The 18,427-nt window shown below is 43.4% G+C and overlaps 1 protein-coding gene across 2 annotated transcripts in view; it reads left to right on the top strand.

Annotated features, from left to right (window-relative positions):
• The window catches only part of RNF157 (ring finger protein 157), a 64,615-nt gene that overhangs the window by 15,134 nt on the left and 31,054 nt on the right, over positions 1 to 18,427 (top strand). The gene's annotated exons all lie outside the window — the stretch shown is intronic.

Here is an 18,427-nt window from a genome sequence, read left to right as displayed (position 1 = left end):
GGAAAGGCTACCAGGGTCTGCCCAAGGGTGAGGGCATCTCACAAAATCCTGATCTCCCAATGACTCGGGTCTCCGCCTAAATGCCACCTCTGCAGGCAGCCCTTTCCCAGCCCCGCTAGTTTGCCCTCTCTTGCTCTTTTTTCTGCTTCATAGCACCTTGTACCATATAAGGTACAAGGCTTTTATTTCTCTGTCTCGCCCTGTGTTTGTTAACTGCCTTCCCCTCTGGAATGTAAATTTCATAGGGCAAGGACTATTTTTACTGTTGCTCTCCTGCACCTAGAACAAAGCCTGATCCGTAATGATAACCCTTAATAAAGATTTGTTGAATGAATGGCTGGAAAGTTTCCCTTGATATGTGAGTTGATATTAGACTATGTCTCTCTGAGTTCATTCAACTCATTCCATAAACTTTTATGGGGCATTTTCTCTGCACCCAGCATGAGGCTTTGTAATAATAGCTGCCATGTGGCTCTTGATTGGCTACTGTGTGCTAAGGAAGGTCCTAGAGACCTTTCAGACATTATTCCTAATCTTCATAAATACCCACCTGACAGAGGATTTATTATTCTTTTTGTATTTTTGTTTTGTTTTCTTTTTTTCGGTTTCTTTTTTTTCTTGGAGGATTTATTATTAATCCCATTTTGTAAGTGAGAGAACTGAGGTTCTAAGAGATGTAGCGTGGTAGGTAATAGTGAGCATTTACGGCGTACATATTACGTGCCGGGCACTGTTCTAATAAGCCTTTTATATAAAAGTTTCCCACAGTCACATAGCTAGGTCTGCCAGACCACAGATCAATGACCTTTCTTTCCACTGCTTCTCTTTTTCTTCAAAATATCATACCTTCCTCTAGAAGTTCTCAGTTTAGTGGGGCTGACAAAACATATGCACAGGAAATGTTTAAACAGCAATAAAGTTCTGAAGTCATTGGATTCTGTACAAATTGAGACTGGGACTGGGGAATGGCGAGGGCAGATTGCCTCATTGCTGGAGTTAGAAGAGGTGGTGAAGGGGACATTCATTGAGGCTTTGGAGAATGGCTGGGTTTTCACTAGCTGGGTGGGAAAAGGGCTTTCTAGGAGTGAAGCGCAGGCCTGAAAGCATTCCCGTTTTTGTTGAATCAACCCGCACTTACTGAGAGCAAACACCATGTACCAGGTACTGTGATAGGTGCTGGGGATACAAAGCTGAAATGGGCATGGTTTTTTCCTCCCTGGAACAAACAAGGAAACCAGTCTGACGGGAGTGGACATTTCCTGATGGCGGAAAAACAATTGGAAAGGTAGGTGGGGGCTCCCTTCCCTCGAGAGGTTTTGACTTTCTTCTATTGGCTATGGGAAATAATTGACAATTTTAGGCAGTTAAGTGACCTGGAGAAATTGGTTGGGTTTTTTTGTTTGTTTTTTTTCCAGGAAGATTAATCTGGTGATGTCTTTCATCTTGATCTTTAATTATTAAAAAACAATTTTGTTGTTGTTGGGTGTCTTGTTTTCTTCTTTTCTTCTTTTCTCTCTGTAGTGACCCTCTTCTAATTCTTTGCCAACTTTTCAAAATACCAATTCCTTTTTTCTTCAAATTAAGTTATGCCAGATAATACTTGTCAAATGCCTACTCTTTGGTTTTGCTCTGACTACCTTAGCAATTAGAATAGAAAGATCTTTTTTCTGTGACAGAGCCAGGTAAGAATTTTTCCTCACGCACAGAGGGCAGCTCACACTTGTAAATGGCCCTTTCTTCTTCCATGGACTTCAATTTGCATCAGTTTCTTCCTTTCTTTTTTCTTTTCTCTGGTGTCAGAATAGTTTTTTGTTTGTTTGTTTGGTTGGGTTTTTTTTTGTTTTGTTTTTACCTTTTACCTTCTCAGGCCATAAAGATGATTTTTAAACGGGTCAGTGCTTCTTTAGGTTTCATTTTGAGATTTCTGCTGGCTGACAAACTTTCCCAATTTAATTGCTGTGTTTACATCTCTCTGTGAGCCTGTGAATGAGCTCTTCCTGAAGCTCTGGACAGCAGCCTTGACCTTGAGCTGGAAGCTTTTTTTCAAAGGAGTATCAACATTGGCCTTTTTGTTGTTGTTTTCTATGTAGTAATCGTTACATATGTTTCACATTGTACAGAGCAGGTGTTTTCAAAAGACATTATAATTTCATGTTAAGAAAGCAAATCAAAGTAATTTCAAATAGGCAGAAACAGAGTAGGCAGAACGAATGTAGTACGTTTCCCTTTTCTCTCCCCATGTGTTATTTAATAATAATAATAATAGCTCACATGTACCGAACACTCACTGTTTGCTTGGCTAGGTGTTCTAAGCTCTTCAGATGTGTTATCTCATTTTTGTCCTCAACACCCTAAAGAGGACAGTTCTCACGTGACAGGTGAGAAACAGGAGGCACGAAGAACTTAAAGATTGCAGAGCCCTCAGTGACTGAATCAGAATTTGACCTCAAACGTCCAACTCTAGAGCCATTTCTGCTGTGAGGGCAGGTGGGCTTAGGAACTGGCCCACGTCCTGTCTGTGGCTCTGTCTGAGCAGACCAAGTGCAGTTTGTCAGAGTCAGAGCAATGTCTAAAAGTAGACAGAGTGGCGACGACATGTTCTCTTGGAGTCCCTCTTGAGACAGTGCTCTTGGTGTGTAATTCCATCTGCGGGTCTGACCTCTGGCTTTGCCATCATCGCCCATCACGCTTGTTAGGGGAAGGCGCAGTGATTGGAGGTGGACTTGCAGCTTGAGTTCTGAGGAAGTGACTTCTACTCTCTAGTAACATGTCTCCGGTATCAGTAAATGAGCGTCAAGTTGCAGGGCAAAGAGAACAGCCTTTTTTTAAAAAAAAAAATTTTTATTGGGGAATATCAGGAAACAGTGTGTTTCTCCGGGGCCCATCAGCTCCAAGTCGTCCTTCAATCTAGTTGTGGAGGGCGCAGCTCAGCTCCAAGTCCAGTCGCCATTTTCAATCTTTAGTTGCAGGGGGCACAACCCACCAACTCATGCGGGAATTGAACCAGCAACCTTGTTGTTGAGAGCTTGTGCTCTAACCAACTGAGCCATCCGGTTGCCTAAGAATAGCCTTTTAAAGCCATCCAGGAGCTCTGCTTCCCAGAGAGAATGAAGATGGGGATGGAATATGTTGAAATAAATTGTTATGTAAAATAGAAATGCCATAGACTTCCTGGCCTCTGGGACTTGTATTTCCTGGCATTTCTGAATGATCGGAATCATTCGATGGAGCTATCACTCCACCTGTAGTTCTTACTGGAGCACTACTGAGCTAGATAGATAATCAATCCGTGAGAGTTAAATTTATTATCAAGACTTAAGGGTCACATTCAAACACCTAGAGTATATGTACACATACAGAGATGGTTGAAGAGAGGATGGAGTCAAGATTTCAATTTTTTTTTTTTTCACGTCTTACCATTAAACTCTTTGCAACCTTGGGGAGTCTATTGGTCAGGTTCTCAAATTACCCAGTTGGAACGTGGAGATAGTTCTCACTTCAGAGGAATATAATGTTTGAAAAATGCCATGACCCTGCTGGATGGAAAAGCCTGGAGCGGTGTTGGCTATACCCACTAACCCTTCAGGTTGGCTATATCTGCAGCTACTGAGAGTTCTGGGGGGAGAGAATAGTCACTGGTTTTTCAGTAACTGCTCTAAGTGGTGACCAGGACTTCCGCAGGCCTTTCTGCTCTGGTCCCTGCGCGGGGGAGGTACTAACTGGGTGTTAGTACCTCCCAGTTATTAAATGTCGAATGGAGACCACCCCTTCCCTTCCGGAGCGGTGGAAGAGCTGGGCTGATTTTTCACTCCTTTATTGCGTCAGATCTTGTTTTGTAGGTAAATTAATGCTAAAACTCGAAGCTGTTTAGAGACTCGGTGAACTTGGATTGTCAGAGAATCAAGTGATACTTTGACTCTCCCCAAGTTCAGATTTCTTCTCTCTGGAGGAAAGTAGTGGAGTTTTAGTCAAGTCTTAACACTGCATCACCTTGTGTGTCCCGTCGCTGGGCCCTACTGACACATTGCTCCCTCCTCGTGCTCTCTGCAACCAGGGCTGCACAGCTGGCCTTCAGAACCAAGCTGCACACAGGAGGGCTTTTCTTTTTCCTCTAAGAGAAGTAGACCCAGAAGTTGTACTTAAAGCCAGTTTCTGTACATTGAAACCTTTTATTCACATGTGTGCAGGGAGAGCAAGTGATTTCAAGGAAATTGACAGCATATCCACTTGTGAAGTAGAGTTTTGCACAGAGAGAGCTTTGTGTCCGTCGTCGTGCTGTTCATTCGTTCTGTGAGTCAAATGTTTATGAATCGTACACTGTGCTAGCTATTGGGAACGCGCTGATGGGAAGCTTTGGCCCTGAGGCGCTCGCAGTGTGGGGGTAGGCAGATTGCCCCTGACTGATGGATTGTGGTGAGTTCTGTGGGAGAGGGTGGGCACCCATTCTGAGACATGAGCCCTTGAGCTTGGAGGCATGAGCAGGATTTCCCAGGCAGAGATCGGGAAGGTCATCAATGCGGAGTGAACAAGCGACGTGAGGAAGCCCACCAATGCACAAATGCATGTTGTGTGTCTCCTCCACTCTAACGTTCTGCTGCGACACTCATGTACTTTTGACACCAGATGTGAGGCTTTTCTGCTGGTGGGGAAGGAATTGTTAAATAAATTGCAGTGTGTCTATCCTCGGAACTGGTACTCAGCCAAAACTTAGGTAGGTCTGTATCCTACGGCCAGTCCCACTCATTTACCCAAAATAGCACGATGCAACATGCTGGGGGGGCCAAAGAAATGTGCACAAGTGGACGCTTTGGTCAACGTGGCTCAAGCAGTAGTCTGCCGTAACCGGAAGTGTCTGGGCGCTGATGGGAACCACTGTGAGCACCTCTTGTCATTGCAGCAGTCCATCGTGACTTGTATTCATCTTTTGGTATCGGTATATATTGAGTACTACAATTTTAATCATTTTTTCCTTTCTTAAAATGTGTATACATTTTTTTGGCACCCTGTATAATGTAGAGCCTGATTTCATTTCTGACAAAACTGACTGCATATGTCTGTGTTTGTGTATTTGTATTTAGAGGTGCACAAAAATAACGTAAGAGGACATCCCATTTTAACCTGTCGTAGCGGTAACTCTTGGGGGTACATCTTGTTGTTTGAGTCTTCCCCAGTGAACACGTTTTCCGTTTTCATTTTTCAATTAAACACATTTTTGCATTATTTTTAAATTTTTAAATAAGTTTTGGGGGTACAAAACAACTTAATGATTAGACATTTACACTCCTCACAAAATGATAACCCCAACAAGTTTACTACCCATCTGACACTGTGCATAGCTATTCCAATACAATTAAACACATTGTAATTTTCTTAAACAGAGAAGGGACTGCTGCTGAGCAGAGGAAGGAAATAGGTCTAGGAGAAGGTATAGAAGGAAGAAAATTAAGGAAGTTCATAAAATAATGAGTTTAATTTCTTTTTTCCGTGCACTACAGAAAGCGTGTGACCTGCCAGGGGGGGCTGGGAAGTAGCTGGGGGCTTGTGGAAAATGACCAAAATATCAGAATAAGCACGGTAAGGAATAGAGCCAGGTAGCTTCATCCTCTCAGAAACTTGGTTTCCTTACGGATGTGGCCTGCTTTTTAACAACTTGAGAGAAAAAGGAAACCCAGACTATAAAAGAGCTAAACACGGGAATGAATATTCATACTTTTTAAATGCCTTAGGGCGTTACAGACAGTTTTACTTACAGATTTAAAAACATAGCATTCTTATAATACACATCTCCCTACTTCTGGGCTCTCCCGGAGGTGGTCACCCAGCTTGGTTCAGTAACTGGTCTTCTCAACCTTTTCTTTTTAATTAAAAAAAAATTTTTTTTTAATTGGGGAATATTGGGGAACCGTGTGTTTCTCCAGGGCCCATCAGCTCCAAGTCCAGTCGCCGTTTTCAATCTAGTTGCAGGGGATGCAGCCCACCATCCCATGCGGGAATCGAACCGGCAACCCTGTTGTTAAGAGCAAGCGCTCCAACCAACTGAGCCAACTGGCCGCCCCTCAACCTTTTCTTTTACCTTCAGGGTTTTTTGTTAAATGGAGATACCATACATATCACCTAAAATTTACCATCTTACCCATTGTAAGTGTACAGTTTGGTAGTATTGAGTACACTTGCATTGTCGTGCTACCATTCCCAGAACTCTTTTCATCTTGTCAAACTGAAACTCTGTACCCTTCGAACATTAATTCCCTGTTGTCCTTTCCCCAGGCCCATGGCAAGCACCCTTTTACTTTCTGCCTCTATGAATTTGGCTGCTCTAAGTTCCTCATATGTGTGGACTCTTACAATATTTGTCTTTTTAAGTCTGGCTGTTTCACTGAGCATAAAGCCATCAAGGTGTATCCATGTTGTAGCACACGTGAGAATGTCAGATTTTCCTTCCTTTTGAATCTTGGGTGATACTCCATTGTCTGGATGGACCACGTTTTGTTTATCATTCGTCCACGGTGGACACGTGGGTTGTTTCCACCTCTTGCTGTAATGAATACTGCTGCTGTGACATGGGTGTTACTCGGGTTTTAAGGCCTACATAGGGCTAAGGAAGAAGTGATCATTCCGTTTTAGAAAAGTATATCAATGAACTTTTTTTAGTTCTTCGGTTTGGAAATTTAGTTTGTTTTTTATTCTTACCCCAAAGAAAACCCAAAAAAAAGTATTCCACTTATGTTACTTTGTAACCTTAATAAAGATGAATAAATTATTTCAAATGCCTTCTTTTAGGGAAAGTTGTTTCATGCCACTTAGTGAATACATTCTGAGTTTATAAACAAAGGCTATTTTGCAGTGTGCAGGTCACATGATAGCCATATTTCCACATAACCAAATTATAGGCTTGATTCAAGAGTTAGTGTTAACTTTTTCTTGATTCCAGAGATACCATGAAAAAGCTGATTACTTTTATGTGAACAGTAGGATAGATTTTTGTTGTTGTTGTTAGGTAGATAAAAGCATAAAATATGAGACTTCACAGTAATTGTAACATTAACTACACCTTTGGAAAATAAGTTATAGCATAAAAAAGACCATTTTTAAAAGCTAGTTGTGTGGGAGCACTTGCTACTGGCCATATAAAGGGGATTTTTATGTGGCTTCTGTTCTAGAAGTTCTCCGCCCCGAGACCTCTGCTTTACGGAGATGGGTTTCTGTAGTAGGTGGATCATCAGGTGAATGGGGGGGCCAGTGTGTGAGCAGGTGACATGGGACAGAGCACTGTGAACCGTGTCACCGACCGTAGCTACCCTTCCCAGACTGAGGCACCCGTGACGAGAAGGCGTGCTCCAGAAGAACTCAAATCGGTTGTTATGTTCACTCCCCACGCCTTAAGTTTCTTTTTTGAAAACAAGAAACAGCTGCTTTTAATTTACTTTCTATTGTTTCGTTTTCTTTTCACTTTTTAATTGTGAATTGTGAAATATTTATATATAAATATGTAAACCATATATCTCCATTTTAAAGAAACCGTAAACAAATACCCTTGTACCCACACCCAGATCAAGAGGGCACACACCAGCACAAGACGTTGTCGTGTGCCCATTCCGGTCACAGCTGGGTGACTTTGTTGAATGGCAACTTTGTGGAGACACTGTGGGTGTCTCTGTGGTTGAGTGACCATCTTTTCCTTTGTAGTTAAGTATCTGGGGGAAGAGAGTTTGAAACTACTGCCTAGATCTTTATTTATTTATTTATTTTAAAGCAAAAAATGGCAACTGAGTTTGCTTCTTTCTTTAGCTAAAGATGTCTCGTTGGCTGAGGTTAGGGAGGGAGGATGTTCGTTGTGTGTGCCAGCTACCACAGTGCTTTGCGGTGTGAGACAGGGATCAGGCCTTATCTGTCTGGCATGTAGGCTTCTGGGTTTGTCCTTATGGATTAAAGTGATGGAAAGGGATTACAATGTAACCTAACATTATGGGAAAGGAAGAAGAGTCTCTGGGGAAGAAACTTGGTTGGAGATGAATGAACAGTTTTTAGTAGCTGTCAGCCTCGCAGGTTACCTTCTCTATATAAGCATCTCAAAACCAATTCGGATTGTAAAACTGCACTAGGAGAAGGAAATCATTTCTTCTCTGTTCTTCCCATAACCTGGTATGCGTTGAGAAGACAGTTCTCTTTAATAATCATTAGGCCGTGCCCACTGTTGATCTTTTCCCCTGTTCCCATTACACAAATCATTGATTGATTGACTCACTCAGTCATTCCTTCATTCATTGAACATTTCATTGAACACCTGTGATACTCCAGGATGGTTAAACACTAGGGATTCAAAGACAGACAACACGTAATCCCTGCCTGAAGGCACTTCAGCCAGGAAACACCAGCAGGTCGGAGGAGCGCTGATGAGCGAGGTCACAGACATCTAGCCAAGGTGAGGTCTGCGCCCTACAGGTGAGTCAGCATAACCAATGTGCAGGGCCCAGAAGGGAGTGAGGGGGACGTAGGCTGCGGAGCCAGGCCGAGCCCACGGGGTCCCGCAAGCCTTGGGTTTGTGTCCTATAGGCACGGGGAAACGTTGATGGGGTTGAAACTGGGAGTCGTGTAATACGCGCTTGAAAGATCGCTCAAAGGACAGTGTGGGGGATGAGCTAGAGGGCCGAGAACAGATAAAGAGCAACCAGTTGTCCGGATGGGGCCTGATGGAAGTCTGATGTCAGGGGGCAGTAGGAACGGGAAGGGGGGCCGTGGTTTGGGAGGCAGAATCGCCGTTGGTGACCAATAGAGAGGCAGAGTCTGGGTTTTGGTCATCACAGTGTCTTCCGGGCCCTCCCAAAGGACACAGCGAGCTGCTGGGTTCTCCCGTTTGATGAGGCAGACCCATTCGAGCGTGCCTTCTCCTCTAAGCCTTTTGATCTTCCAAAGACTGCTGTGCCAGCTCTGGAATCATTTAGCCCTGGAATCCAGGCTCCCAAGAGATTCCCTCCCCTAACACATATTAGACCCAGGGCCCTCGCCAAGGTGTTAATTCTGTGTCACGAGAGCATGTCCCCATAGCAACAGGCTCTTCCTGCTCCCACTTTATATTTCACGCCCCTCGATCCAGCACCCTCAGGACAGACTTCACATACACTTCCGGTTCCTGCCAGTGCATGTGTTAGCCTGGTCCCATGGCATCTTTGGCATAATGACCCCCTCCCCTCCTAGCAGGCCCAGCAGGCCCCGGTTGAGTGATACAGAGATTTGACCCCAATTTTTATCTGGCGGCCAGGAGGTAAGATGGGGGCAGGTCCTTTGCAGGGCAGGCATTGTCTTGTAAGTACTTGTCTTGTTTAAGACCGCTGTGTAGTTTTCAAGCGTGTGTGTGGGGTGCCTCTGTCTTACAGGGAGAGGGCGTTTGCTGCTTTGCAGGCCCCGGGAATCGGGGCTCATGGTTCCCCGGTAAATGTGCACAGACGTGCCCATCTCAAGCCTTAGCGTTGCCTCCTCCCCCAACAGGGCCTGGCTTTGGCTTGGTAGACTTGCTTGGGCTAAGAGTTCAGACTTCTTTTGAGTTCTGCCACTCCTTACAATTAGGTCCTGTGCCTGCAGGAAATGAGTGTCTTTAAAATGTTGCCAAAGGAGGCTGGCTGTCATACTTGGCTTTAAATGGTTGATGGCTGTATCTGAGACTGTCTTTTTCCATTTTCAATAAACTCTTCATAACACCCAGCCAATTCCACAGTCCTGATGATAACCATTTCCCCTGTACCTCCTATACCAGAAACGGTAAGCCAGCCAGAGCATGCCCTACCACATGTCACATTACCATAGCACTCCAGGGACCACACCCAGTGATGGGTCCTCATTGCCAACTGGCTGGTGGGTGACCTACTTCCAAATTCCACCCGCAGAATCCACTTCCTTAGGCAACTTCTGGTACCACGTGGTTTAGGTCAGGCTCTCTGGAAGCAAAACTGAGGTGGAGATCTTTATGAAAGCTATTTGTTGAAGGAATGCTCTCCGGAGAAGGCGATTACAGAAGCCAAACGGGGCATGGGAGCAAAACTAAGCAATGACATGCTTGTGGCAGAGATTCGCCTCAACCTGGTCCCTCAGGAAAGCTTTGGAGTACAACTGGTACCAGAGTCACCCCATGTTGAGGTAAGGGGGCGGCCTTTGGTATGCCCTCTCCATGAGTCACTGGCTGTTGGCTGTCCTGTGGGGTGTGATGAAGGAGGAATCAGGGGGCACTGTCACAGACCAAGGGACTCGTTCCTCCTTCCTGAAGAAGGAGCAGCAATGGATGGGCTGTGTGTGGCCAATGTTCTCAGCAGCTGGGGGACAGGAATGGGCCTGGTGAGGGGCAGAGGGGGTACATCATTCCACATCCCATATACACGAATGCCCTTTTTAATTGAATAGTATACCTTGGAGGTCATTCTAGACCCATTTATATAGGGCTGGCTTTTCCTTTTTAAAAACTATGTTTATTGAAGTATAACAGCCGTACTGAAAGGCAACAGATCATACACACGCAGGTGATTTTCACAAAGTGAACACACCTCAGTGACCAGCATCCAGATCAAGACAAAGAACATTTCTAGCCTCCAAGAAGCTCCCCCTGGATCCCCTTCCAAGCACTACTCGTAACCCAAGGTAACCATGATCCTGGTTTCTCTTCTGGTTTGAACTGGATGTAAGTGGAACCGTGGCGTATGTGCCCGTCTCTGTCTGGCTCTTGTCACTCAGAATGTCTATGAGACGTTCTCTGCATTGTATCCTAACGACAGTTTGTTCATTCTCATTGCGCAGGTGTTCCATGCACGAATATAGCCCGGTTTCCCCTCTTATTGATGGCATTTGGCATTCTGTTGTGTGGGGTACTTTAGCTATGAGGAATAGCGCTGCTCTGAACAGTGTGTTATATGTCTTTTGTGTATCTGTGAGGAATGTTTTTAGCAGTGGCATTGCTGGAGCACCGAGTCTGCTGTAGTAGATACTGCTAAACAGTTTTACAGAGCGATTGTGTTAATTTTCCTCCCACAGCGGGCTTTAGAGTCCCCGGCACCTAGTGTTTTCCGTCTTTTTCATTTTAGCCATCCTGGTGAGTGTACAGAATTAATTTTCATTTTCCTGATGACTTGTGTAAATTATTTATTACATAGAGTAGAAAGAGCATTGGATAAACAATATAATTTAGGCTTTGAAAGTTCAGGTACAAGGGTTTTCCTTCTGTAAAAATTTTAAAAGTTTTTCAAAATAATAGCTGTAATATGACCTTGTGCAAGAAAGTAATTTGCTGTTTCCCTCCTAGATTTGCCACGGGGCTCTTAATTGTCCCTTTTTTGCATTCATGCGTCCGTTGTGCTTTCCTTTATGGTAGCGTGCAGTTGTGCAGGAAGCTCTGAGTGAGCCTTGCAGAGTTCAATGAAACTTCAGTATTTCACGAGGCACAAAATAACTCAATATGAGGTCAAGCCAAATCTGACAGGAGAGAGAATATTCTACTGAAACTCGAGCATTTTACCTTTAGAGAATTTCTTATTACTCTGCATTCAGTTCCAGCTGTAGTAATTTATGTTTTCTTTTAACACCAAAGTCTCGCTTGAACTGGAAGGAAATCTAGTTGTGTCTAGGACGATGCAATCATGAAAGAGGGAAGCAGGGTATTTATATCAGGACAATTCAGAATAAGAGGCCTTTGTCTTCGAATTTAAAGAGCTGCTTAAATCTCCCTGAGACATGTCCTGCTTTCAGTGAAGCTGGCAGAGTTATCTCAGGCTGCAGTGGATTTTGCTGCCCTCCCCACCCATCATACCCTGAGCTGTCTGTCCCCTCCTTCTGATATAGCAGCTGAACACACAGTGATCTGTGCGAGTTGAATGAGGCCTTTGGCTGTTTTATTTAAGCTTTGTAAAGAATGTGTCTTGTCATTCTGGAAAGGGCAAAACTACAGGGCTAGGAAACAGATCAGTGGTCGCCAGGGACAGGGTGGAGGAAGGGGTTGACCTCAGAAGGGCAGGAAGGAACGTTTCGGGGAGACGGAAATGTCCTTGAGTATGACGGTGGTTATCTAGCGTATGTATTAGTCAAAATTCATAGAACTGTACAGTAAAAAGGGTGAATTTTACTGAATGTAAATTATACCTACATAGACCTGACTTTAAAAAATATATACTATATATGTCTTGGAAAGGAGCGGTGGTTCACAGACGTGCCAGTGTTCTCTGAGGCCTGGTCCCCACAAAGCCCAGGGAGCCCTGTCTGTGGTGTGTGCCACTGAGATGCCCAGGCCCTGTGTGTGCACATGGCAGTGGGCGGGTGGCAGGTCAGTGTTGCTTCTGCGTCACAGCGCTCAGCCCGCTCCCAGCCGCTGTGCTGGTCTCTCAGCGGGACAGACCGTCCCTCTCAGGCCCGTGCTTCATTTCCTCCCCTAGTTTGTGACTGTTTACAATCGCCCTGCAGAAGTCACATGTCTGTTAGACAGCCCAGATCACAACAGACAAGAGGCCAGCTTGCGTCACTCTCATTTTATGTTAAACAGTCTTCCATTTCCTTTTCATCATAAACTGAGAGTCTCAAAGAGCCTTCCAATCACTGTGTTAAGGATTTGTGTGTCTCCACGGGGGTTGCTGTTCCCAAGATGTTAAATTCCAGTGGAGTGTAGGGCGGAGTCACAGTAATTCTCCTGGGTCACAACAAAGTGAGACACCGTCCCAATTGTATTTCATCCAAGAGCTTTGGGAGTCACAGATAAGACATACTTATCTAATGGCCGGTATTTCACTTGTACAGTCTTTTTTTCCAAGTATTCAAATGATATTGCAGGTAGAATTCTTCAAAGAAGGTAAAATTATCACTAATGATAGCCGCTGATATTTACTAATGATAAATTGTTGGTATGACTTTCAAACATTATTTCCTTGATCAGAATCACCCTACAAGATAGACAAGGGCTGCGAATCCCATTTTATAAATGAGGAAACCGATGCCCAGGGCTCACCTGTCAGTAGGTGTGAGAACCGAGGCAGAACCTGGTCTTCCAGCCCTTGGTGTTGTACTGCTTTCATGAAACCATTTCCTTCTCTCGTTTTGCACACAGCTCATTGGCAGGACCAGAGTGTCTCAGCTTCTAAACTTAATAAATGTTGTTCCACAAACTCTTTATTTAAAAAACGACAAACCCACAAACATGGCAGTCTTTTTTTCAATTATTTTGTGACCATTAATTGTGCCAGCCTGCCATTTAGTCTGAGGGGCAAATGTTCGGAATCTGGGGAGTCACTACCGCATGCTGTAGTCTCCCCGAAGACCTTCTCATCCCTTCATTCTACAGATATCTGTTTCTGTCCTCTATGTATGCTGGTCTAACCACTACGGGTCAGGCAAAGACGGCTCCTCCATGGATTTTTGCCCTCCAATTTATAATCTCGCAGGAAAATCAGACACATACCTACATAAGGGGAAGTAATAAATGAAGTGTAGGCAGCCTTACAGAAGCTCTGAGAAGGGAACTTTATGACATAAGTTTTGCTGACTTGGAAAATGCCACTAAACGCTTGAACTTTTGATTTGTTGTTTAATGTTATTATGTTCCTTAACAAACCAGAGCACAAAGAACTCTGGTATTCAGCAGTGAAACTAAAGCACATGTTGTAGGAATTTCCTCGAAATTTCTTTGAAACATACTGAAACTTGGTGTACGTATTCTCACCTCTGTTTCCTGTTGTAGACCCCATCTTACGGGAAACTGTTCTTATTGGTGTTGCATTTCAAAGAAAACTTTGGTTAACTTTTTCAGCTTTTAAAGAGATATAGAGTGGCCTTAAATTCTAATGAAACTATTCTACAAAAGTCTATAAAAGTCAAAGACTTCTGGATCACATAGCTTAACAGTTGGTCACACGTAAGTAGCATCCGTAAGCAGCACACTTATTTCACTCTCTAAAATGGGCTTGTCAGGCCAATCAACTGAAATAGTAGCCCTGATTATTACAGAAAATTAGACGAGAATGATCTTTACAACACAGCACTGATAAGCAGGCTTTGCCGTAAAGGTGCTATAATTATAGACTAGAATGTAGTACCTAGCCATATTTTCCATTTATTAAAATTTTAAACGCTGTGAACACCAGAGGTGTATCTACTAATCCATAACTGTGACAATATTTTTAAAGGAAAGAGGGGGAACATGTCGTTAGCCTAGGAACTTAATAGAAGTTATGATAAGAATAAGTCCCAGCAGGTGACATTTACAGAGTTCTTTCACAGTTAACAAGCAAGTTGTTTCCCACCCCCAAACCACCCTCTAAACCTTGGGCTCCGTGATGCTGCTGGGCCTCCAAGCGCCACGTTTCCCGACCACCGCTGTGTTCTGCATTAATCTGCCAATAGGGAGCGCTAGCGGGCCTGCAGGGCGGGAAGAGAAGGGGTAGTTCACCCACCTCAAAAGTTTGAGTCCCAGTTTGGGGGGGTGCTTCTAGGATCTGACAACCCCAAGCTCTCCCCCTTGTTCAATCGGCCCTGGGACTGATAGCTGCTTCCTGCCGTTTCTCTCCCTCTCCCCCTCCCCCTCCCCTCCCCCTCCCCCCTCTGTCAGCTCAGTGTCCCCTTGTGGTGTTTTTAGTTCTTCAATACCTGTTTAACCAGTTCCTTATTTTAAATTCTCTCCATGAAAATAACTGGTGTGGTTTCTGTTTTCCTGACTAGACCTTGGTTCATACAGCCTTTAATCTCACAAATTGCGAGGTAGCGATTATTAAGCCTATTTTACTGGTAAGGAAGTGGAGAATTACTAGGGTACAACGATTAGTCTAAAGTCACACAACCAGTCATACAAGAACTGAGACCTACACCTTTGACTTTGAGATCCTCTGCTTTCCATTTCATCTCAGCATTCCTCTTGCAGAAATTATTTTTAAAAATAATTTAATATAGAAGAATTGCAAAGACAGTAGGGAATTCCCACATACCCTTCACACAGCTTCCTCTAATGTTCACATCTTACATAACCACGGTATATTTGTCCAAACTAAAAAAATTGGAAAAACTACAGACTTTATTAGGGCTACCCCAGTTTTTCCACTAATGTCATTTTTTTAGTTCCAGGATCTAATCCAAGACACCACATTACCTGTGGTTGTCACGTCTCCATCTCCTCCAATCTCTGACAGTTTCAGGGGTTTTCCCTTATTTTTCATGACCTTGACAATTTTGAGATGTACCGGTTAGGTATTTTGTGTTTTCTGATGTTTTGTGATTGGAGCGGGGTTATGAACTTAGGGGAAGAACGCTACAGAGGTGAATACCCTTCTTATAGCATCATATCAGAGATACATAGTAGCTCATGACTTATTACTGGGGATAGTGACCTTGAGCTCTTGGTCAAGGTGGAGTCTGTCAGGTTTATCCACTGCAGGTCTTTTCCATGATTTATTTGTTGGAAGCCAGTCACTAAATCCTCTTGCTGAACTTTGACTTCCCACTTAATTGTGGGGTTGTGCCTTCTTGACAGATTGTTAAGTAGAGCTTTAAAAAATCTTGTATGAATGGCCAGTCGGAGATTATAAACCCAGGAACCAGCTAGTGATGTTAGGAGATTCAGCTATGTAGTGCTTCTGGGGAATTACGATCTGTTGCGCCATCTTTGCTTTACCCTGTGTTTAAACTTGGAACTTGGCTATTTTTAGCCTCAGGAAGCTTATGGTTAATACTAGGACACCTATTTATTCTTGATGAACTGGAATCACCTCTGACAAGCCCTGAAAGATGATCAGAAGCCAAGGGTCTTAGCAGCAGGCAGGAAATCGGTAAAAAGAGGAAGAGCCATTCAGAGGTGGCTGCTGAGACCAAGAAAATTGGAGGTATTGAAGGATGTGACTCAGGAAAGGACACTTACAACGATGGACTGAGATGTGGTAGGTGACAGACGTGGAGGGATGCAGAGATCTCAGGTAGGAGGCCAAGGAAGGGTCGGGGATGGAACACAGGATGAGAGAACTGCCAGTGGCATAAATCAACCTTGGAGTTGGACTCTGAACATGGTGTATCGTGGATATTTGCATTTTGTCTCTGGGATTCACCATCTAGAACATAATAGCTATATTAGGCTTCTTTGGGAAAAAAATATGTGTTGTATATTTTTAAATACCTATTTTGACTGGTATTTGCCTCTCTAGGCATATTATTTACATACAGTATCAGGCATCTCAAAATATCTTACTTGCAAATGGATTCTTATTTGTGAGCTGGGTTATGAATTTCCTGACCAGATGAAATCCGGAAGTCAGGCATCTAGAATGGGGTGCTTCTCTGAAAGGACTAGTTTCTCTGACAATTAGTCATTATTTTATTTATTTTTAAGTGTGTTTTTCCAGGGCCCATCAGCTCCAAGTCAAGTAGTTGTTTCAATCTAGTTGTGGAGGGTGCAGCTCACAGAGGCCCATGTAGGGATTGAACCGGCAACCTTGTTGTTAAGAGCACCACGCTCTAACCAACTGAGCTAACTAGCTGCCCCCATTAGTCATTATTTACTTACCACCTTGCTGGAGGGAAACGGTGACTGTCTGCTTGACTAACAGCACATCTTTTTCCTTTTTAACTCTCCTAAATACTAGGTGGTGTTAGGCAAAATGCTGTGTATCTAAAAACCGCTCATTTTGAAGAAGGTACTTTTACTTTAGAAGCTCAGTATGATTGGGTGTTTTATCCTGCTGGCAGGGGCCTGTGTCTTTGGGAGGGCTTCCTATCAGTGAGGAACCGGAAGTTGAGTAGCTTTCAGTTGTCGTCAAAGCAGTCCACATATCCCCAGGGGCACATTTGATATCACAGTGGTCCTGAACAAGTTGCTTTGTCTCAGTATTCCCAAACAATATGAGCCAAGGCCCAAACCATAGGAAAAGAGAGAAAAAATGGTCTGCAATGGTCATTGACGGAGATCTGTGCTTTACTCTGCAGTGGATTTTTCACGCTTATCACCTGTTAGGGTGAACAGAGAGAACTGGTTAATCGGGCATACTCATACTAGGATTAAAATATTTTGGAAAAGGTCAACATTAGATGGGATGTCACATAGCCATGACATTGTGTGTGCTCCCTGCCAGGGGACCAAGCGGGGAAGTTAACAGACTATAAATAGACTGCCTCCTTGGATCGATTCCTTTGGTAACCAAACCTGGACACAGCATCTTTGTGTTAAGGTCATCTTGTGACACCCTCTGTCTTGCATCTCATCAGCTTTGTGATCACCTTTCTACACTGGTGATTAACTCCCCACGAAGACAGGATGGAAAATTAGTGAAAGGGGGTTTTACTGCTGTAAATATAGCAGCTCATTGACACTCTGGTCTACAGCAGGCCTGGTTCAGTCTGTCTCCGGCTGCAGCTGGTTAAGTAGGCAAATTTGTATTCATTTTGTAGCATTCAAGCAGAGACTAAACTGTTCTCCCCTGACACTGATCTAAGAAAATGTTCTAAAGCATCACCAGTCTAAAAATACCCACTGGTTAAGTCTTGGACACGCTACATTTCTGAGAAGAGAGGAAGTAGAGAAAGCTGAGAAAATAACCAGGCATCAAATAAAAAGGAACTGAAATTTATATATAAAAGCCCAAAAATCTATTCAAAGGTTTTTGTAGTGCTGTAAATGAGTTATTCATGTGACCCCCAGATGTTGGTTTCCATAGTAACTATTATTTGATTCTTTGGCATAAATATTACACGTCTGTTAATACAGAAAATGAGCACTTTTCTGTTTTATAAATTGTCTAAAAGGATTTTCTTTGGAAGCAGATTTTTGGCATTTGGGCTTTTTCTTTCCTAAGTAAACACTGCATTTGTACATATTAATTTGTTTTCTTATGCTCCCCCTTCTTTTCCTATTAAGATTTCTTTCAAGGAATGTTCATTGCATCTTTGTAATAACCTGGAAATGACCAAGTGTTCATCAGTGAAAAATTAGTAAGCAAGTAATGGTATGAGGTACACTTCTCTGAAAAGGAGCCAGGGCTCCTTGGCGACGTGATCAATTTCAGAGATAGGACAGGTAAAACAGGTGAACCTGGACTATCGTGTGGTACCAGAAAGTAAGGAGGTGCTCAGAACCTGGGGGGAACATGGAAAGGACACAGGCGCCAGCCAGCTAGGAGGCGCTCCCAGTGGCAGGCCAGAATCGGATAGCAAACGTTAGCAAATTATGTACTTTTTCAAAAACCTTTAATCAAAGTTAATTATTTATTTTTATTAGTGGATTATAGTCTTTTTTTATAGACCACTGGGAATTGCCCAGTAATTTACAACTGAAATAAGCTAAGATAACCTACTATCTCGTAGGCATTGTGACCGTGTATCCTACTACAACAAAAATGTGAGTGCGCCCGTAGGGGTAGTTTAACAAAGTAGTTGAAATTAGAGTGGCTATTAAAAATCCAGGCTATGTTGTTGATATATACTTATGTAT

The sequence above is a fragment of the Rhinolophus hipposideros genome (genome assembly GCF_964194185.1).
Source record: "Rhinolophus hipposideros genome assembly, chromosome: 20".
In the NCBI taxonomy this organism is placed as follows: domain Eukaryota; kingdom Metazoa; phylum Chordata; class Mammalia; order Chiroptera; family Rhinolophidae; genus Rhinolophus; species Rhinolophus hipposideros.
The sequence above is the reverse complement of the archived record's forward strand: the minus strand, read 5'-3'. Positions and strand labels throughout refer to the sequence as shown.